Source organism: Callithrix jacchus, chromosome 20 (genome assembly GCF_049354715.1).
Source record: "Callithrix jacchus isolate 240 chromosome 20, calJac240_pri, whole genome shotgun sequence".
NCBI lineage: Eukaryota > Metazoa > Chordata > Mammalia > Primates > Cebidae > Callithrix > Callithrix jacchus.
In genome coordinates, this window is record NC_133521.1 from 38,062,025 (window position 1) to 38,085,212 (window position 23,188).

At 39.7% G+C, this 23,188-nt stretch overlaps 1 protein-coding gene across 10 annotated transcripts in view; it reads right to left on the reverse strand.

The window, feature by feature from the left end:
* LOC128930282 (uncharacterized) overlaps positions 1–23,188 on the reverse strand; it is a 968,777-nt gene that overhangs the window by 908,283 nt on the left and 37,306 nt on the right. For all 10 annotated transcript variants that reach the window (XR_013530218.1, XR_013530219.1, XR_013530216.1 and 7 more), the window contains one exon: positions 19,856–20,020. The gene's annotated coding sequence lies outside the window, so the exon portion shown is untranslated. The remainder of the gene's footprint in view (positions 1–19,855; positions 20,021–23,188) is intronic.

Consider the following 23,188-nt stretch of genomic DNA (forward strand, 5'->3'; position numbering starts at 1 on the left):
TGGACTTAGATTAGAACCATATGGCCAACAGGATGTGAGTAAGAGAGACATTTTTGAGGCTTGCCTTAAAAATATCTAAAAATATTTCATCATGTCTTTGATGACCTTTATTGTTATTCAGCACTCTAGACAGAGGGAAAAAAAAATGAAAACGTCTTGAGACAGAAACAAGATGGTATGTTATAAGCCAACCCAGAACTAAGCTTAGGGCCACAAATATATATATATCAAAAGGGGATGAGTTGAGAGAGGTGGGGAAAGGGTAACCCAGTTCATGAATTAATATGTAAATACTTTAGTCATAGGACAGCACCTCAGCCTCTCACTCACAGCCCGTTTGTTCTTATAGTCCATGTTATTCTAACAAGTTTAATTATCTGGCTTCCAGATCCAGAACAAATTAAAGACACATACTTTTTTTTTTTTTTTTTTGAGACAGCGTCTTGCTCTGTTGCCCAGGCTAGAGTGTAGTGGCAACATCTCAGCTCACTGCAACCTCCACCTCCCAGCTCCAACTCCTAGGTTCAGCAATTTTCCTGCCTCAGCCTCCTGAGTACCTGGGTGAGGTGCCTGCCACCACACCCAGCTAATTTTTGTATTTTTAGTAGAGAGGAGTTTCACCATGTTCGCAAAGCTAGTCTCGAACCCCTGACCACAAGTGATTTGCCCACCTGGACCTCCCAAAGTTCTGAGAGTCCAGGCATGAGCCATGGCACCCGGCTGAAGCTGCTAATTTGATGGGAGAACGAAACTGCTACAAATAGACATAACCTCATCAATAAGATGAGAGTATTCTGTTCCCACCCACAAGCCTTCCACTTCTCATAGGTTTACAGGGCCATTCCCTTCAACATTCCTCATACGACATGGTATCAATTCCCTTTTTACTTTAGCTCTCTCGTTTAAACTTCCTCTCATTCTCTTATATCTCTCACATCAAAATTAAATGCAATGTTGCATGTATGGCTCCATCAACAATGAATAGAGTCTGTGTTTAAGAGGCAGCCACAAACTCAAAAACTTCCAGGGACAGAAAGATAGAGTAACTGAGAAAAGAAAGCAAGTATGAGACAACGAGAAACAGTGTGTCTCCTGGTAAGTAAATGAAGAGAAAATGCCCAGCCAAAGCCATTCTTGCATCAATCATGAGAAGGGATCCAATATTCTGACCCAGATGATTTGTGAAATTCAGTCAAGACATGGCATTTTCTCCCAATATGACTGAAAGAAAGAATGGATATTTCATATTTTAGGGAAAGATGTCTTCATCCTTCCTCATAGACACAAACAATGAAGCATGGGCCACCGCCTTATAACCCTAAGAGAAGCAGACCCTGCATTGGGAAAATCAGGATGGAAACATGTAAGGCAACTGCGTCCTTGATAACACCATGAATTGCTGAACCAACCAGTTCTAAAATGTACTCGAAGTTTAATCTCTATATGAAAACAAATGTTATCATTGTTTGAGACAGTTTGAGTTGGGACTTCTCAACTCACCCTCAGCAGCATCCTAGAAAGCAAAGAATTTAACTTTTAAGTGCTATGATAACCAAATAAGACTTGCTCAAGAGCAAGATAGAACCCTTGAGCACTTGAAAGGTGAGCTATACTGCAAGTGCGAAATACTCCCAGATTTTGAAAGACTTAGTGTTTAAAAAAAAAAAGAATATAAAGGATCTGATTAATACACTTTTTATACTGATTACATCTTAAAAGGATATTTTGTGTATGTTGTTTTAAATAAAATATATTCAAGCCAATTTTGCCTATTATCTTTTTTAATTCGCTTACTAGAAAATGTAATATTACATATGTATTCACACCGCATTTCTATTAGACAGCACTGATCCAGTTATTGTATGTCTTCCAATCGGCCTGAGGCATTAGATCTCTCAAAACTATTTACTAATACTTCATTTACTATCCACAAAAGTCTCTGAACTCTTCTTAGCCTTTCTTGTGCTAAATCATTCTCTCCATTCTGTTTTCTGCAGTTATTTTCTTAAGGGAAGAAATGTATGTTGATCCAAATTATAGATTTTAAGTCCATTGCTGTGGGCCAATGGTTCAGCAGAGGACATGCCGGAAATTTGTGGGGGTACTTTGGGTTGTCACCTAAGAGGGAGGGGACACTATGGCATTTAGTGAGCAGGGGCTTGGATAAGAGAACTGCCTGACTTTCCATTCCCACATGCCAATATATATTTATGACTATACCTGTATATAAAACTGACCAGAATCTGATTTCATTTTACTCATAAATACAGGTATTTTTGCATTGGGCTAATGTAAAAGAATTCTCCAGGAAAGCGGCTGCTGTGTAAACCCAGGGAAAGGTATTCTTTGTTTTGCTCAGAACTTCAGAAGTGATTCTTCACTTAGAAAATCACATTTTACAACAGTGGCACTACCAGTAGTTGAGTCACCAGAGTGGCTCAACTGCTTTCATCTACATTTGAGCTGCTCCACTAAGATCATTCTATGCATAGGTACTGTTAGATTGCTGCAAAAGTAATTGTGTTTTTTGCCACTAATAATATACCTGTTAAATTCTTATTTCAAAATGCCAAATATAAAGGAAAAGTGTCAACAATATTCAATCGAATATTGTCTTCTCTTAAATCCAAACTAATTCATTATATCAGAGGCAAATATCTAAGTACAATCAGTTCTGATATCATATAATATATGCATTTCTACAAATCACTTCCCTATGCAAAATCATACAATAAAAAACACAGAGTTTAAGGGGAAAATGAAATTAGAGGCACAACACTCAATAACGTCAATAGCAACACATTTAAAGAAACAATAACAATGGTTGCACGGTTTTACAGACATTAAACGGTTAAGAAATACGGAAGTACTACAACACACATGGTACTTTACCTTGAGAAAAAGACCAAAAGTTTGCTTGTGTACCTATGAGCAATGGAAAGGTGTAGCTTGTGAGTTACTCTCCACGATAACAGTGGAAAGGAGAGATGTCTGAAAAGAGAGGGTGTAACACCAGCCATAGATGGGTACAGCTCATCACATGCAAAGAATTGAGGTTGCTGGAAGATGTTTGAGTTGTATGCAAGTGGGCTGAGTTGCACGCAGCTTCCTGTGTTCACCTCGTGTTTCTCATGGAAGAAATCAAGCATAAGCACACAGAAATGTTTATTTGTTCCTTCCTATATCAGTCACATTGTAACTAATTTGCATTTTCAAAGCAGGTGTTATGGCAGAACCGATTGTGTGTCATTATACTTCCTAGTAGGATTTTATTTTTAATGCCTTTTATTTCTCCTTTGTATTACATTTAGGGCTTTACATTAAAGTTTGGAAATTACATGTACACATGGCTGAGACATTCAGTTCACAATAATGAAAGTGGCACTTCAAAATATTTGATATAAAGAGGGTATTGGTCTAAAGGGGTTGAGAACCTCTCATCTAACCTACTGAGTAGTTATTAAAGAAATGTCATCCTATGCATTTGTTATTCCTCCTTGTTGTTCCTCTTTGTACATGTAATCCATAGATTTAATAAATGTGCCTCACACACACCCATTCAAATCACTAAAATGATCTTTTTTCCAGGACAGGACTAAAGAAAGAATTCAAGTCTTGCCAGTGGAAATAACCTTCTCACGCTTCCATTAACCAGCCCCTAGACACTCGTTCAATCACAAAACAACCTCACCTTTCATATCTGTCCACTTTGTCCAGAAGGTTAGCAAAGGAAACCCTCCCCAGGGCCATCCTGGAATTAAGCCAGACCATGCTACTTGCCACATTCCCATAATGCTCTGGTCTAAAATTCTCACCAGACAGAGAAGCTCATGTCATTGAACTTTTCTGGAAATGCCTAAGGCTGCTGATGTTCCTTCAGAAAATGGTGTTCTGAATAGAAACCAACGTTCTGTGGTCTGATCAGCACAGGAAATACCAACACATGAATATTAACACCTGTTTTGATATTGGTTTTGGTTTTCGTTTTTATAAATGGAGACATTTTCAACAGAAAAGAAAAAAATTATTGGGCTGGAGCAAAAGTTTCCAAATCCCATCACCTGAGTAGTATTTAAAAATACATAGTCCCAGGAGAGGGATCCAAGATGGCCAATTAGGAGCAGCTCAGGATTGCAGCTCCCAGTGAAAGCACGGAGGGTGAATGGATGCGGCATTTCCAGACAGATTTTTATTGCCCATACACCAGGAGATTCCCAGGCGGAGGAGCCTCACAGGTCGCCAGTGCCGCTGTTTTGGCCACCATGGCTGTTTTCGCTGGCTCAGCCGTTTTGGCCAGCACAGCTGTTTTGCTGGCACCCTGGCACAGCAGTTCTCTGTACAAAATACATAGGTGCGAGCACCATTTTAGCTGGCAATTGGAGCTCTGGGAAGGCAGAGTTGCCCATTCATCTGATTAAAAAGGGGACTGAAACAGGGAGCCAGGCCAGGAGATTCTGGGCAAAAAAAGTGCCATGAATCTCAGCACCACTGTTTCAGCCAGAGCAGTGGGTTGCCACACAGGAAATCACACAGATCCTGGCCCCTTTTCAATAGGCAACAGGAACACCTGGGAGACAGTTGACTGTTCAACTAAAAAAAAAGAACTCTGGGGCAGGGAGCCAGGTGATCAGGCTTGGCTGGTCCCACCCCCACAAAAAAACAGCAATTGGAAATGCTCTGAATTGAGAGTTTCACAGCAAGCACAGCTGAACCCAGGATGGTCCAGCTCTTTTGGGGAGGGGTGTCCACCATTACCGAGGCAGTCCACCACTATGGAGGTAGCTTGCCATTGTTGAGGCAGCCCGCCATTGCCAAGGCAGCCTGCCATTACAGAGAAAGTCCACCATTATAGAGGTGGGCTGCCATCGCCAAGGCAGTTCTAACTACCCCCATATAAACAGGACTGCAGAGAAGTTCACATGGCAGCTGGGTGAAGCCCACAGCAGCCCAGCAAAGCAACTGCAGGCAGACAGTGACTAGGCTGCCTCCTTGCTGGGCAGGGCAGCCCTGAAAAAAGGCAGCAGCACAACAGAAACTCATAAATACAGCCCTAACTCCCCAGGACAGAGCACCTGGAAAAAAAAAGGGGGGGAGTTTATGAGTTCTGCTGCAGCAGACTTAAACATACCTGCCCAGCAGCTCTGAATGAACAATGAAGCTCACAGCTCAGCACTTGAGCTCCTATAAAGGACAGACTGTCTCCTCAAGCAGCTCCCTGACTCCTGTATATGCAAAGAATCACCTCATAAAGGAGAGCTCAGACTGACATCTGGCAGGTATCCTTCTGGGACAAAGATAGCAGAACAAGAAACTGAAAGCAACCCTTACTGTTCTGCAGCTACTGCAGGTGATCCCCAGGCAAGGAGAGCCTGGAGTGGACCTCAGCAGTCCTACAGTCAAGGGGCCAGACTGTTAGAAGGAAAACTAAGAAACAGAAAGAAATAACTTCATCATCAGCTGGGCATCCACTCAGAGACCCAATCTGAAAGTCAACAACTACAAAGACGACAGGTGGATAAATCCACAAAGATGGGAAGAAACCAGCACAAAAAGGAAGAAAACACTCAAAATCAGAATGCCTCTCCTTCTACAAGGGATCACAACTCCTCACCAGCAAGGGAAAAAGGCTGGATGGAGAATGAGTATGATGAATTGACAAAATCAGGCTTCAGAAGGTGGGTAATAAAAAACTTCTGTGAGCTAAAAGAACATGTTCTAACCCAATGCAAAGAAACTAAGAACCTTGAAAAAAGATTTGACAAAATGCTAACGAGAATAAAAAACTTAGAGAGGAATATAAGTGAATTGATGGAGCTGAAAAACACAACATGAGAAATTCGCAAAGCATACACAAGTTTCAACAACCTAATTGACCAAGCAAAAGAAAGGATATCAGAGGTCGAAGATCAACTCAATGAAATAAAACTAGAAGGCAAGATTAGAGAAAAAAGGGTAGATAGGAATGAACAAAGTCTCCAAGAAATATGGGACTATGTGAAAAGACCTAATCTACATTTGATAGAATGTAATGGAGAGAATGAATCCAAGCTGGAAAATATTCTTCAGGATATTATTCAGGAAAACTTCCCAAACCTAGCAAGGCAGGCCAATATTCAAGTCCAGGAAATACAGAGAACACCACAAATATATTCCTCAAGAAGAGTAACCCCAAGGCACATAATAAGCAGATTCACCAGGGTTGAAATGAAGGAGAAAATGCTAAGAGCAGCCAAAGAGAAAGGTTGGGTTACCCACAAAGGGAAGCCCATCAGACTCACAGCAGATCTCTCGGCAGAAACCCTACAAGCCAGAAGAGAGTGGAAGCCAATATTCAACATCCTTAAAGAAAAGAACTTTCAATCCAGAATTTCATATCCAGCCAAACTAAGCTTCATAACTGAAGAAAAAATAAAATTCTTTGTGAACAAGCAAGTACTCAGAGATTTCATCACCACCAGGCCTGCTTTACAAGAGCTCCTGAAAAAGGCACTAAACATAGAAAGGAACAACCAGTACCAGCCTCTCCAAAAACATACCAAATGGTAAATAGCATCAACACAATGAAGTAACTGCATCAACTAATGGGCAACACAGCCAGCTAGCATCCAAATGGCAGGATCAAATTCACACATAACAATATTAACCCTAAATGTAAATGGGCTAAATGCACCAATCAAAAGACACAGACTAGCAAATTGGATAAAAAGCTAAAACCCATCAGTGTGCTGTATCCAGGAAGCCCATCTCACATGCGAGGATACACAAAGGCTCAAAATAAAGGGATGGAGGAAGATTTACCAAGCAAATGGAGAGCAAAAAAAAAAAAAAAAAAGCAGGAGCTGCAATTCTCATCTCTGATAAAATGGGCTTTAAACCAAAAAAGATCAAAAGAGATAAAGAAGGACATTACATAATGGTAAAAGAATCAATGCAACAAGAAGAGCTAACGATCCTAAATATATATGCACCCAATACAGGAGCACCCAGATACATAAGGCAAGTTCTTAATGACTTACAAAGAGACTTAGACTCCTACACAATAATAGTGGGAGACTTTAACACTCCATTGTCATTATTAGACAGATCAATCAGACAGAAAATTAACAAGGATATCCAGGACTTGAACTCAGACCTGGAACAAGCAAACCTAATAGACATTTACAGAACTCTCCACCCCAAATCCACAGAATATACATTCTTCTTAGCACCGCATCGCACCTACTCTAAAATTGACTACATAATTGGAAGTATATCATTCCTCAGCAAATGCAAAAGAACAGAAATCATAGCAAACAGTCTCTCAGACCACAGTGCAATCAAGTTAGAACTCAGAATTCAGAAACTAACTCAGAACTGCACAGCTTCATGGAAACTGAACAACTGGCTCTTGAATGTTGACTGGATAAACAATGAAATGAAGGCAGAAATAAAGATGTTCTTCAAAACCAATGAGAACGAAGACACAACATACCAGAATCTCTGGGACACATTTAAAGCAGTCTCTAGAGGAAAATATATAGCAATAAATGCCCACATGAGAAGCAAGGAGAGATCTAAAATCAACAATCTATCATCCAAATTGAAAGAGCTAGAGGAGCAAGATCAAAAAAACTCAAAACCTAGCAGAAGACAAGAAATAACTAAGATCAGAACAGAACTGAAGGAGATAGAAACACAAAAAACTCTTCAAAAAAATCAATAAATCCAGGAGCTGGTTTTTCGAAAAGATCAACGAAACAGACCACTAGCCAGGTTAGTAAAAAAGAAAAGAGGGAATAATCAAATAGATGCAATAAGAAACAATAAAGGGGATATCACCACAGATTTCCACAGAAATTCAAACCATCATTACAGATTATTACAAAAAACTCTATGCACATAAACTAGTAAACCTGGAACAAATGGATAAATTCCTGGACACTTGCATCCTCCCAAGCCTAAACCAGGAAGAAGTTGAAACCCTGAATAGACCCATAACAAGGTCTGAAGTTGAGGCAGCAATTAAGAGCCTACCACCCAAAAAAAGCCCAGGTCCTTATGGGTTCACAGCCGAATTCTACCAGACATTAAAAGAGGTGCTGGTACCATTCCTTCCGAAATTATTCCAAACAACCCAAAAAGAGAAAATCCTTCCTAAATCATTTTATGAGACCAACATCATCCTGATACCAAAACCTGGAAGAGACTCAGCAAGAAAAAAAAACCTCAGGCCAATATCCATGATGAACATAGATGCAAAAATCTTCAATAAAATACTGGCAACTGATTGCAACAGCACATCAAAAAGCTTATCCACCATGATCAAGTAGGATTCATCCTGGGGATGCAAGCCTTGTTCAACATAAGCAAGTCTATAAACATAATTCACCACATAAACAGAACCAAAGACAAAAACCACATGATTATCTCAATTGATGAGGAGAAGGCCTTTGAAAAAATTCAACAGCACTTTATGCTAAAAACCCTCAATAAACTAGGTATTGATAGAATGTATCTCAAAATAATAAAAGCTATTTATGACAAACCAACAGCCAATATCATACTGAATGGGCAAAAACTGAGAGCATTTCCTTTGAAATCTGGCACTAGACAAGGATACCCTCTCACCACTCCTATTCAATATAGTACTGGAAGTTCTAGCCAGAGCAATCAGGCAAGAAAAAGAAAGAAACAGTATTCAAATAGGAAAGGAGGAAGTCAAATTGTCTCTATTTGCAGACAACATGATTGTATATCTAGAAGACCCCATTGTCTCAGCCCAAAATCTCCTGAAACTGATAAGCAACTTCAGCAAAGTCTCAGTATACAAACTCAATGTGCAAAAATCACAAGCACTCCTATACACCAATAACAGACTTAAAGAGAGCCAAATTAAGAATGAACTGCCATTCACAATCGCTACAAAGAGAATAAAATACCTAGGAATACAACTAACAAGGAATGTAAAGGACCTCTTCAAGGAGAACTACAAACCACTGCTCAATGAAATAAGAGAGGACACAAACAGATGGAGAAACACTCCATGTTCATGGTTAGGAAGAATCAATATCATGAAAATGGCCATACTGCCCAAAATAATTTATAGATTCAACACTATCCCCATCAAGCTATCAATGACCTTCCTCACAGAACTGGAAAAAAACACCTTAAACTTCATATGGAACCAAAAGAGAGCCCACATAGCCAAGTCAATTATAAGCAAAAAGAACAAAGCGGGTGGCATCACACTACTGGACTTCAAACGATACTACAAGGCTACAGTAATCAAAACAGCATGGCACTGGTACCAAAACAGAGATATAGACCACTGGAACAGAACAGAGGCCTCAGAGCCAACACAACACATCTACAACCATCCGATCTTTGACAAACCTGACCAAAAAAAGCAATGGGGAAAGGATTCCCTGTTAAATAAATGATGTGGGAAAACTGGCTAGCCATGTGCAGAAAGCAAAAACTGGACCCCTTCCTGACACCTTACACTAAAATTAACTCCAGATGAATTAAAGACAAACATAAAACCTAACACTATAAAAATCCTAGAAGAAAATCTAGGCAAAACCATTCAGGACATAGGAGTAGGCAAGGACTTCATGACCAAAACACCAAAAACATTGGTAACAAAAGCCAAAATAGACAAATGTAACCTAATCAAACTCTACAGCTTCTGCACAGCAAAAGAAACAGTCATTAGAGTGAACTGGCAACCAACAGAATGGGAAAAAATTTTTGCAGTTTACCCATCTGACAAAGGGCTGTTATCCAGAATCTATGAAGAACTAATGCAGATTTACAAGAAAAAAACAAACAAGCCCATTCAAATGTGGGTGAAGCATATGAACAGACACTTTACAAAAGAAGACATACATGAAGCCAACAAACATATGAAAAAATGCTCATCATCACTGGTCATTAGAGAAATGCAAATCAAAACTACATTGAGATACCATCTCACACCAGTTAGAATGGCGATCATTAAAAAAATCAAGAGACAGATGCTGGAGAGGTTGTGGAGAAATAGGAACACTTTTACACTGTTGGTGGGAGTGTAAATTAGTTCAACCATTGTGAAAGACAGTATGGCGATTCCTTAAGGACCTAGAAATAGAAATTCCATTTGACCCAGCAATCCCATTACTGGGTATATATCCAAAGGATTATAAATCGTTCTACCATAAGGACACATGCACATGAACGTTCACTGCAGCACAGCTTACAACAGCAAAGACCTGGAACCAACCCAAATGCCCATGGATGATATAGACTGGACAGGGAAAATGTGGTGCATATGCACCATGGAATATTATTAAGCCATCAAAAACGATGAGTTCATGTCCTTTGTAGGGGTGTGGATGAACCTGGAAACCACCATTCTCAGCAAACTGACACAAGAACAGAAAATCAAACACCACGTGTTCTCACTCATAGGTGGGTGTTGAACAATGAGAACACATGGACACAGGGAGGGGAGCATCACACACTGGGGTCTGTTGGGAGGAAATAGGGGAGGGACAGCAGGGGGTGGGGAGTTGGGGAGAGATAGCATGGGGAGAAAAGCCAGATATAGGTGATGGGGAGGAAGGCAGCAAATCACACTGCCATGTGTGTACCTATGCAACAATCTTGCATGTTCTTCACATGTACCCCAAAACCTAAAATGTAATAAAAACATGCAATTAAAAAAAAAAATACATAGTCCCAGTCCCTACTCCAAATCCACTGAGGCAGAACTTCTGGAGTTAGACCCTAGCCACTGACATCAAAAATGATTTTTGCAGGAGGTTCTGGTGTGAAGCAATCATGCTTGGAAACAAGTATCTCAATCATCATCTCCTTCAAGTAACTATTAATAACTAGTTAATGCTAATATACATCCCAACTACTGTGCTAGGGGTGGGGCTTCAAAACCACGGTTTTCTAACTGGTAAGAGATGACTGTCATACAAGAGACACATATTATGATAAAGCGGGTATTTCCCGACCTTTTTTCATTATTACCACCTGATGAGCCATTTTAGATATCTTTTTCTTAATCTCTTCCTGCCATGAAATGTTATATATTGTGTATCTGTTTATGTATTATGTATAGCTATATTTTATACATAAAAATAATCTTATTGTCCCCCTTCCCAAAAGCCAGTTTGTGCCCCTTGGGGGCACTATTACCTGCAATGAGAATGCATGTGATAAAGGCATATGGAAAAGATGATGGGGGCACAGTTAGTCAACTAACTGCCTGGGACAGTCAGGGAGGGAAGATGAGGAAGTGACATTTGAACTAGGTTTTGTAGGATAAGTGCACGCTTCCCATCTGAGAAAAGGGAGAGAAATGGCTCTAGGAGGAACAGCTTCCAAGCATGTTTGCTAAGTGCTTGCAAAGCATGGTGTGCTCTGAGATCTGTACATTCACAGAAGGAATGGGGCATTTTTAATTCAAATACAATTTTCATTAAAAACTGACTCTTATGAGGCATCAAATCCTGGAATCCTTTGAAGGTGGGGTGGGTACGCAGGGTAGCAGAAACTGGAAGAACATTGAGTTAGTAAAGATAGGTACTTGGTGCCTTTAATTTCAGCCTATCTCAGACGGAAAGGCTCCTGAGTAATAAATAATAGAGCAAACTTTGGGCATAGTTCATTCACTACTCTTCCAGACACATTTCGAATACCATTCAAACCAAGTCATGAAAGCTCTGATTAATATACAACACAGAGCTCTCTCTATATACTCTCAAGGGTAAAAATACTGCTGAAAAGTCAGTTCTTTTTAAAGCTGAGCATCTAACACCACCTTGTGAATGATAATAAATGGCAGGCTAAACAGCAAGTAGCCCAGCCCTCTGTGTGGGTCTGCAAGTTTTATTTACACAAAAATGAACACCCATTCTTTGGCCAAGAGACCATGACAGTCTTCCAGTGAGATAAGATTTCCTATGGGACTCCTGGTATTTCCCAATTCCAACTTAGTTAGAAATAGCAACCCCCAACTCTCATGAGTTTTTTTCCTTTTTTTCTTCTTCTTCTTCATAGTTCCCATTCAAGCAACATTAGGAATGTGTATTGTATTTGCTCTTAAAATAATATTCCAGTTATCTTTCCTACAATCAGAGAAGTTTGGGATTTTTTAACAACTTCAAATCGTGCTGAATATTTAGGGAAAAGACATATACATAAGGCACAAAAAATGTTGTAAGAGAAAATCCATACACCACCAACTTCATCCTACTACGTATGGACACAGAAACTTAATATGAACTTAGAAACACCTTCAGAAGGGTGGAATTTGGATATTCTAGAATGGAACACGGCAATACCAGTTTTAGTACAAGGAGACATTCTTCCACAGGTGGGTCCTCCGAAACACACGCAAGCTGTTGCTGCTTGATGGTGGTGTGTTCTTCCTCCTCACAGAAGCCTACATCATGATGAACTAGAACTTGCTGGCAACTGGGGCACTGGTCTTGCCGTACTTTGAAAAACCACCAAAAAGCAACCAACGGGGTGTTCTGAGAATCAAACCAGGTGCTATATATGAATGCAATTCACAAAGAACTTTGGACAGTGGTCACTCTCTCTCCTAGGCCCTCCAGCACTTAAGCAAATGCCCTATGTAGAGAGTCCTTACATGCTCTTATCGGCAGTCACATTTTTTCCCACCTTGTATGTGCTTCCTGAAGATAGAATCTGTGTCATCATCACCATATCTCCAGGAGCTATAAGGATGAGGCACCTTATGAGCATATCTTGAGAAAGCTGACAAATGAGTAAATGAATACATGAAGAATGAACTACAGCAAGTCAGGATATTGCTATAATACTATCAGAAGACTTGTCAATCAATAAGGGTATATCCTCACCACGGACAAATAGTGAGAAGGAGAGCCATTTATGCCAAATGCTAAAACCACCAACAAAATCAGGAGAAAGACAACAATCCCGCGCATGCCACTCAAAATAAAATTCCCTATCTACAAAAGGATTGTATTGTCAACTTTCCATACTAAGAGTGGTCCCCCACATACAGGGGAACAATACACACTGGGACCTGTCAGAGGGTGGAGGTTGGGAGGAGGGAGAGAAGCAGGAAAAACAACTAATGGAAATAAGGCTTTTTACCAGGGTGATGAAATAATCTGTACAACCAACCCCCACGACACACATTTACCTATATAACAAACCTGCACATCTTACACATGTACCCCTGGACTTAAAATAGAAGTTAAAAAAAAACAAAGAATGGACCCGATATTTCCAGCAGTTGTTCTAAATTAAGAAGTTAGATGCCTGGTATTCAAAGTATCATATGCAATGAAGCTTCACTGTGAGGATAGGTTAGATGCCAGCATCTCTGTCACCGGAAATACAGGAACAAATGTGGGAAAAAAATATAAAGAACACAAGGTCCACCTAAGCTCCACAATAACCTTAGTCAATGAGTGATGCCCAGTGGGTAAAAGATGAGAGCTGCTTTTTTCTACCTGTATTTTTTTTCTACTTGTGCATTTTATCCATTTAGTTGCTTAATACCTAAGTTAGCCTCTGGGGGTATTTAGTAGTGTATTCGTCTGCTAGTGCCGCTAAAGTAGAATACCAGAGATTCGGCAGCTTAAACAACAGAAATGTAGTTTCTCATAGTTCCAGAGGGTAGAAGTTCAAGATCAAGGTGCTGACAAATCGGTTTCTTGCAAGGCCTCTCTTCTCAGCCTGTACACGGTCACCTACTCACTGTGTCGGCATGCGGTGGCGAGAGAGAGAGCTCTGGTATCTCTTCCCCTTTTTATAAGGACACCAGTCCTATAGGATTAAAGCCCCACTGACATGATCTCATTTAACCTTTATTATCTCCTTAAGCCTCTCCAAATTCAGTCACACCTGGGGGGTTGAGCTTCAATGTATGGGTTCAGGGATGGGGAGATAAATTCAGTCCATAACAAGCAAGCAAACTAAATTTAATGTATATGTTTTTCATTCCTTCATCTGTGAATATTTACTGAAGAACTACAGTGTATCCAATGCGCACTAGGTGACAGAGACACAGCAGTGTCCAAGACAGACAGCCATAGTCCCTTTCAAGCCTCATGAAGCTTTTCATCCACTAATAGAGATAGGAATTAAGCACCAAACTATACAACTAATTGCAAATGTGATCATGGTGAGGAAGAATTAATAGCATTAGACAAACATTCACAAGCATAACTCAGAGCCTGCAACTTCATGTGTAAATCAGGATGCTTGGTAATGTGCAGGGCACCACAACAAATACGAATTTATATTGCAGGTGTAAAAAAGGAAAAGAAAACAAGAACTCATGAAAGAAATGTGACTGTCTATCCTCTCCAATTCTAATAATTAGAATTCCATCCATTTGAGTGAGTACTGTTCAGCATTAGATGTATTTATTTCTTGATGATCATTATAAGCCCAAAGATAATTATACAAGGATATTCCAGCATTGTTTGTAGAGGAAAGAGTAATAATCAAGTGTCCATCAAAGGAGAATTGAGTACATGCACAGAGTACCTCTATACAGTATTGAAAACAAAAGACTAAGACCACATATACGAATATAAAACTATGGACTAAAAGAAAATGAAGTGTAGCATGACATGTAGAGTGTGCTTCTGTGTGTGAAATTTAAGGAGAATCCATCTTAAGCCAGTTAGAATGGCAATCACTAAAAAATCTGTAGACAAGAGATACTGGAGAGGATGTGGAGAAAAAGGAACACTTTTACACTGTTGGTGGGAGTGCAAATTAGTTCAACCATTGTGGAAGACAGTGTGGTGATTCCTCAAGGACCTAGAAATAGAAATTCCATTTGACCCAGCAATCCCATTACTGGGTATATACCCAAAGGATTATAAATTGTTCTATCATAAAGACACATGCACACATATGTTCATTGCAGCACTGTGTACAATAGCGAAGACTTGGAACCAACCCAAATGCCCATCGATGATACACCAGACCAAAAAAATGTGGTACATATACACCATGAAATACTATGCAGCCATAAAAAACAATGAGTTCATGTCCTTTGTAGAGACATGGATGAACCTAGAAACCATCATTCTCAGCAAACTGACACAAGAACAGAAAACCAAACACCACGTTTTCACTCATAGGCGGGTGTCGAACAATGAGAACAGCTGGGCACAGGGAAGGGAACAATAGTCACATGGCCAGGTGGGGGGGGTGAAGGGGATGGGGGGACGGAGTGGGGCAGAGAGAATGGGGAGGGATAACACCAGGAGAAATGCCTGATGTAGGCGAAGGGGCAGGGTGGGGGATGGAGACAGCAAACCACCATGGCATGTGAGTACCTACGCAACAGTCCTGCGGATGCAGGACATGCACATGTACCTCTGAGCCCAAATACAATAAAATAAAGAAATGTAAGGAGAGTAGTATAGATTCTAGTAGACTTGCACATACACAAACTATCTCTGGAAGAATATATAAAACAGGATGATAGCCAGCAGTTGTTGCCTTAAGAAGGGTAAGGGTGGCAGGGGCACAGTGGCTCCCACCTGTAATCCCAGCACTTTGGGAGACAGAGGTGGGAGAATAACAAGATCAGGAGTTCAAGACCAGCCTGACCAACAAGGTGAAACCCCATCTCTACTAAAAATACAAAAATTAGCTGGTCATGGTGGCACACACCTGTAATCCCAGCTATTCAGGAGACTGAGGCAGAAGAATTGCTTGAACCCAGGAGGCAGAGGGCGCAGTGAGCCAAGATCGTGCCACTGCACTCCAGCCTGAGCAACAGATTAAGACTCTGTCTCAATTAAAAAAAAAAAAAAAAGGAAAGAAAAGAAACATACTTTTCACAGCTGGAAGTGTATCATATCTTATTAGAGAAAACATGATCTCAAACAGCATATATGAAGAAAAGTTGTGTTAACCAGCAACAGAAACTCATTTTGTAATCTGCCCCCAACTCCAATCTTAACAGGATTCTCTAAATGTTTTGACATAAGGTAAATGGAATTAGATGGAAAGAAAGCAAGGTTTAAATATCATTGGGGGGAAGTGGGAGAGTTCGAAAGGTGAGGGTGAGAGATTCCAATGACTAGCAGACATGCTTGGAGGATGAAGCTTTGATTAAAAAACATAATCTTAGGTGGTCTATAGATACTTTTTTGGATAAAAACTGATTCACATAATGAGATAACTATTCCCTTTCAAGTCTCTTTTTATCACTCAGTTATGATCACAGAAGAAGTCCCAGTGTGGTGAAAGTATATATTTAAGACCTCTGGACACTTTCCTGAAGTTAAAATTCAACAACACTGTTTTGATTTCATTCTTTCTTTTCACAAATACCCTTCTCAGGGCAAGTGACTCTAGTTTCCCACTTACGTATTTTTTCTAAAAAAAATGTACTTAATTTTAATTTTTTAATGAGCCATTTTTAATGAAAATGTTAAGTAATAAAAGAGGTACAGGGACATAGTAAAAATTGTAAATGTGAAACATGAATGACCAAAGTTTAAAAAGCAGTATGGCTTGAAAACCAAATTCTTCTCAGCCTGGAGTAGGGAAGCTGCACACTTGTGTGGCTGTGATTGTTGTTGATTTTTAATTTCCATCCCACCACACAAGCAATGAATACAAATGAGGAGTTTTTTTTTTTAGGAAGCTGCCATTTCATTCTCACTACCAGTGGTATTTAGCAAGAATTTTGCTAGTTTCCTAGAGTTGATTCTTTGGGTGACTAAGACTCCTTAGAACCAAGAATACAGGCGCAAACTCTGAAGGCCTAATTAAAAGTGTGATTCTTGCCCTGGTGCATAACACTAACCCTTCTGTTAGCATCCCATGAGAAGAAACACCTCAACTCAAATCACATTTCCCTGCCTTCTCTCTTGCCAGTTCCACCACTTTTTCATTAGCTAATCCCAATTAAAACACTTTGTTACTGAAGCCATAAACCTCTGCCGCTCCCAATAAGCATAAATTATATGGCAAATAACTATATTCTATGTCTATCCAGAAAAATAACACCTCCCCACATCCTGTTTTTTTGCAGTCTTTGGGACTTGGAGCTTCTAAGTCAACTCTCCTGCTTTTTAATTTCGGTCCCCTTCCCCCTCTAACTACTTATCTATAAAGCTACACTTTTTTAGGGGAAGAAAATTACCACCAATGCCCTTCTCTGAACTTAATCATAAACTGTGCTTTTTCCTCCTGTTTGTGAACAATTTGAGGTAGTAGGAAAGGCTTGGTCATTATATTTACAACTAAGTCTGCCATTTATCAGTGGAATGACTTGGAACGGCCATCCTGGCTCACACTTGGTCCTGAATTGTAAATGGAGGAGACCAACCTCACAGGATTTTGCTTCAAAATTAATTAAGACACATGTAGACTGTGTTGAGTACAGTGCCTGGCACGAAAAGTGGGCTCGTATTGCATAAACCAAAGAGGCGATTTTGTTTGTTTCTCTCATGGTCAGCAATTGCCTAACCCAATGTTTTCCTGCGTTAAACTAACAAAAAGAAACATGCTTTATCCTGTGATTGATTTCCAAGCTCATTTATTCCTCATTTCTCTGCGGTTTAATTTAATTAAATTGAGCAGCATATCAAATATTGATTTTAATAAAATCTTGATTAAGATTTGAGCAATTATCAAACACACTTTTTCATACCATTCTTGCATTTCAATGGAACCAACCTCAAAAACCAATCTGCTTTGAAAATAAAGTGATTTTATATGTATTCTTCAGGCCACGTTCAGCAATAAAGAAAAAAATGGCCTCCCTTTCTTTTTACTAGCCAAGATAAGCAGCAACGTCTGACTAGGGTTTTTAAAAACTTAATCCAGTAATTATTTCATCTTCAATGAATAGTAGAAAGGGAAACTCAGAAAAGAATTAAGTCCTTTGATAAACATTAATTTGGCTCCTACTGTGTTCGAAGTACCATTTTACCCAATGCAAGCAGAGGTAAGGGAGAGCTAATTATATAGTTACTTTTAATGCATGTGAAAGAATTCGGCCACATATAAAAATTTTTGACTCTATAAAATAATAACCCTTAAAATTATTGTGTTGTGTAATTTATAAATATAGGCTCATTATTAGGAGAATCTAACGTAAATGTGGTGGTATAAATTATCAATAGTATTATATTAGCAATTAACCATAAGACATTTAATAAGTTAAATATTTCGTTTGATAGTTGTGCTAAAAAAAACTGTCTAGCCAATAGATGTCACAGCAGCACCACCTAGGGGACTGTGAGGAGTAACACAGGTCATTTCCCCAAACTTGCCTTCTTATTTAGAGACAGAGTAGCTACCTATTTCAGCATTTTGTGTCACTGAAAGCATTTTAATTCCACTGAGCATATTCTTAAATCTTGAAATATTTATAAAATAGCTAAATGAAATTGAATCGCCTCAAAATCACAACGCATTTTGGCAAAAGACACCAATTTTTCTCCTAGCATAGGAGATGAAACTGGGCAAATACAGGAGCAGCCCAGGTCCTGGGACATTACAACATAAGACACAGGCATCTTCTCTCTAACACACACCTCCTTATTCTGTCTTGATCCCAAGCATATCAGCGCCCAGGCCGAATGCACACTTGGTAGCATGTCAAAGTCATGTTCCTGAGCTACTGCCCAATGTGTAGGTAGAGAAGTTGAGAAGAAATCGACTTTCCATTGTTAACATTGTTTAAATCAGCAGATCCACCTACTAATTCCCGTCCACTAGCCAAAGCTAAACTAATGTTCCGGAGGTGGAATTGAAAGAGAAATGACAAAAACATTTTCCTTTTTTATTATTTCTCATCCCCCTTTCTGTTGTCTTTTATAATTTTTCTCAACCTGGAAACTTACTTGGATTCAAATTTAGATAATAAAACAAGTCAGTTCTTCATAGAAATGAGAACACTCCTTACATTATTTGGTATCAGAATTTCAGCAGACTTTGCTGACCATCAGTTGACTGCAGTTTCACAGGGAAATGGCAAAAAAAAAAAATGCATATTTACTGCATATACAAGTTGGGGCTAGTGAGGCCCAAAAGGACCACTCATCCTCATTTCCACTTGAGGGCGCTGTCTGCCTCAGTGAGCGGGGCTGAGCCACACTTTGCCACTCAATGCATTAAATGCAGAAGTCTGCGTTGACCTGTACTTTCTTGCCTCTATATGCTGTCGGGGTTCCTACCTGAGCACATTAGTAAAGAGAAGGCAGCAGGTCCATTCACGTAGATGCTATGAATTTCAGGTAATGCACCTGAGCACAGTTTACCAAAATAATACTAGGTTTTGCCTAGAGAAGTTTTTTCCCCATCCTGTATGCTAAAGTCATTGCTGAAATCACATCACACTGCAGTAACTTTAGTTCTTTTGAAACATCATGCTTTTCTTACACCTGCTTTTCCCTCTGTTCCACCCCCACATCTACTCCCCTAACTAATGTCCAAGTCTCCTTTGGGGCTCAGCTTAGATAGCACTAGTCCAGAATTCCTTCTATGACCCCCTCACATCGGGTTAGGATGACCTTCAATGTGCACCATTTGCAACCTATACTTCTCCTATTGAGAAACTTGGTGTGCAGTTTTGCAACTGTGTTTATTAACTGTGCCCTGCCCCACCCCGCCAACAAGGCTGTAGGCACCCTGCAAGCAAGGGATATTTTTATCTGATTTATGGTTGTATTCCCTGCACCCCCACGGTTCTGCCTTGAAAACTCCATCAATATTCTTGAAGGAATGACTGTGCCATGTAAGTCTGCTTTATCTTGGCAGGGACTCTAATGTTCTATTCACAGCCTCTATGTATTTGCCCTCCAAGCATGTGCCTCAGCGCCCACCATTTTGCTCCCACTCTTACCTTGTTCTTCTCCTACCCAAAGTGGTCGGAAGACACGATCAAGATTCAACAAGGTAAGCTGTCTCCTGATGGTCAAGGCTTATGGAAACACCACTTGGCATTCTCTTCACCACCTCCAGGCTCCTTAGAGGATTCACAGACAATTCATCCCAATTTCTGAGTCCGCTGCAAGAGAAGTCAACCAAACAGATTTGTAAAAGGCACAGTGCTGGAATGTCTGTTGCGACATTACAAGGTAGCATCCTCCCTGGGAAGGAGATGCAACTCCTTCCTTTTGCCAATCAGATAACAATGTCCTCTCCTCTCTTGTATGCAGTTGACAGAACAGCACAGAAGGAGGATAAAGGAGCTAAGCCTTTTCTCTTGCTGGGCCACTTCTTGTGTCCATGACAGACTGTATTTTGGAAATAGAATAGCATAGAACCATTTAGATAACTTGGAGGATATACAATAGGCTCTCCAAGACAGAAGCAGAAGTATCCTAGGGAAAGTTCCAGAATGGGGTGAAATGAGATTTACCCCTCTGGATCCTTATTCCATCATTTGGTTTCTTTGCCTCAGACACAACATCTGCAAAACGGAGCCAAGCTCGACAAATTCAAAGGGACATTATAAGGGCAAGTGAGACAGAACACGTGGAAGTGCTTGGAAAACTATGTCCAGGAAATAAAAAGTAAGAGATTCGCATTTATAGAAGAGCAGCAGACTGCCATAATACCCACTATCCAATGTCCTTAGCTTTTAAAGGTCGGAGGATAATGTCTCACTGTCTTCGCCCTGACAAATGTTTAATTAGGAAGTAAAACTTAGAGCAAAATTGGTCCAGCGTATATTAAATGATAATCAGTGAATCCTGAGCATGAGAACCAGGTAGTGATCATTTAGTGTGAAATACAGGGGAAAGGCATATACAGTTGCTGTTTTGCTTTCATACTTACAACTGTGTAAATGAAAAGATACATGCAGAACATGGAAAGCAAACATGTCTCAGCCAATTCCCTTAGAAAAGACCCACAGCCTTTATTCATCCATAAAAGCAGGTTGTTAATTACCGGAAACTGGCAAAACACAGCATAAGAATTTTCTCAGACAAAAGACATCACGTCACATTTTTCAAGAGACACAACAAACCCCAAGCAGTAAATACAAAGAAAACCACACATAATAAAACTGCAGTGTATGCACAAAATGATAGAGCTACAAAATATTTAAAGCAAAAAGTGACAGAATTTAAAGAAGAAACAGACGTTTTCTCAATGGAAGCTAAAGAATTCAACATCCCTTTCTCAACAATTGAGAGAAAAACCAGAGTAGGCCCTAGACACATAATGTGCAAATATTTGCTCCCAGTCTGTAATCTATTATTCCCTTAAAGTGGTGTCTTGAAGAGCAAAAGTTTTAACTTTGATAAAGTCTAACTTATTAATTTTTCCTTTTATGAATTGTATTTTTGGTGCCAAGTCTCGGAACTCTCAAACTCTCCCATTATACTTCTCTTCTTCTTTCTTTTTCAACGTATGTACTGTCTTTATCTGGTTTGAAGACCAAGGTAATGCTGACTTTATAAAATCATGAAATGAATTGGGAAGTTTTCCCCCTTCCTCTATTTTCTGAAAGAGATTGTACAAAAAAGATGTTAATTCCTCTTCATATATTTGGTGGAATTCTCTATTGAGTACCCAGTGAAGATTTCTTTAGAGGAATGTTTTAGTCTGTTAATCACTAATACCAGCTATGACCATGTACCCAGTTGCAGAAACCAGGACTGTAGTGTCACAAGCGATTCCTCCTTTTTTTGTTAAGAATGGGCCGGCCGCGGTGGCTCATGTCTGTAATCCCAGCACTTTGGAAGGCCGAGGTGGGCGGATCACGAGGTCAAGAGATCGAGACCATCCTGGCCAACATGATGAAACCCCGTCTCTACTAAAAATACAAAAAAATTAGCTGGGCATGGTGGCACACGCCTGTAGTCCCAGCTACTCGGGAGGCTGAGGCAGGAGACTTGCTTGAACCCAGGAGGCGGAGGTTGCAGTGAGCCAAGGTCATACCATTGCACTCCAGCCTGGCACCTGGTAATGGAATGAGACTCTGTCTCAAAAAAAAAAAAAAAAAAAAGAACAAGTTTGTGCATGTATACACTTGTACTAAGAAAATACCTTCATTTTATTTCCTTTCTTTTTCCTTTATCATGTGACATAAGATCTATTGACTTCATATCAGCATTTAAGTGTTGTTAACTTTATGTAATAGCATTTGGGCTAGGGATTGGTGCGTTTCTGCTTGTACAATGGAAACCTGTATTATGTTAGGCATAATTGTGACCTTATCACTGTCTTTATGTGAAGATTATGTATGACTTTAGGAGATGTGTATGGGGTCAGGTTGACAAGGGTGGACTTGTTAATATTGAGTATCAACTTGATTGAAGGATGCAAAATATTTTCCCTGGGTATGTTTGTGAGGGTGTTGCCAAAGGAGATTAACATTTGAGTCAGTGGGCTGGGAAAGGCAGACCCACCCTCAATCTGGGTGGGCACAATTTAATCAGCAGCCAGCACGGCCAGAATAAAAGCAGGCGGAAGGATGTGGAAAGATGAGACTGGTTGAGTCTTCTCAACTACATCTTTCTCCCATGCTGGATGCTTCCTGCCCTCCAACATCAGACTCCAGTTCTTCACCTTTGGGATTCTGACTGGCTTCCCTGCTCCTAGCTTGCAGATGACCTATCATGGGACCTCAATTTGGGATTCTGTGAGCCAATACTCCGTAATAAACTCCCCTTTATGTATACCTCTATCCCTAATACAAGGTATTTTTAAATATGAATTTATTTAGCTCTCCTTTTCCAAGTTTCTTGAAGTGAAAGTTCAGATTATGCATTTAAGACTTTTCATTTTTTCTAACGTAAGCATGTAGTGCTATAATTTTCCATCTCATAACTGCTTTAGCTGGGTTCCACAGATTTGATATATCTTATTTCATCTTCTCTCAGTTCATTATATTTAAAAAATTTCTCTTGAGACCTCCTGTTTAAACCAAAATTATTTAGAAATGTGTTGGTTAGTTTTCAGGTGTTCGTAGACATTCCCATTATCTTTCTGTTATTGATTTCCATCTTGAATCCCCTATAGTCAGTGAACACACTCTGTATAATTTCCATTCTTTTAAATTTATTAAGGTTTGTCTTACAGTCTAGGATGTGGTCTATCTTGTTGTTTATGTTATATGGGCACCTGAAAACAATATGTCTTCTGAGGTTGGTGTTGGTGGGAGTGTTCTATAAATGTCAATTACATTCTGTTGGTTGACGATATTGTTAAGTTCTCTATCCTT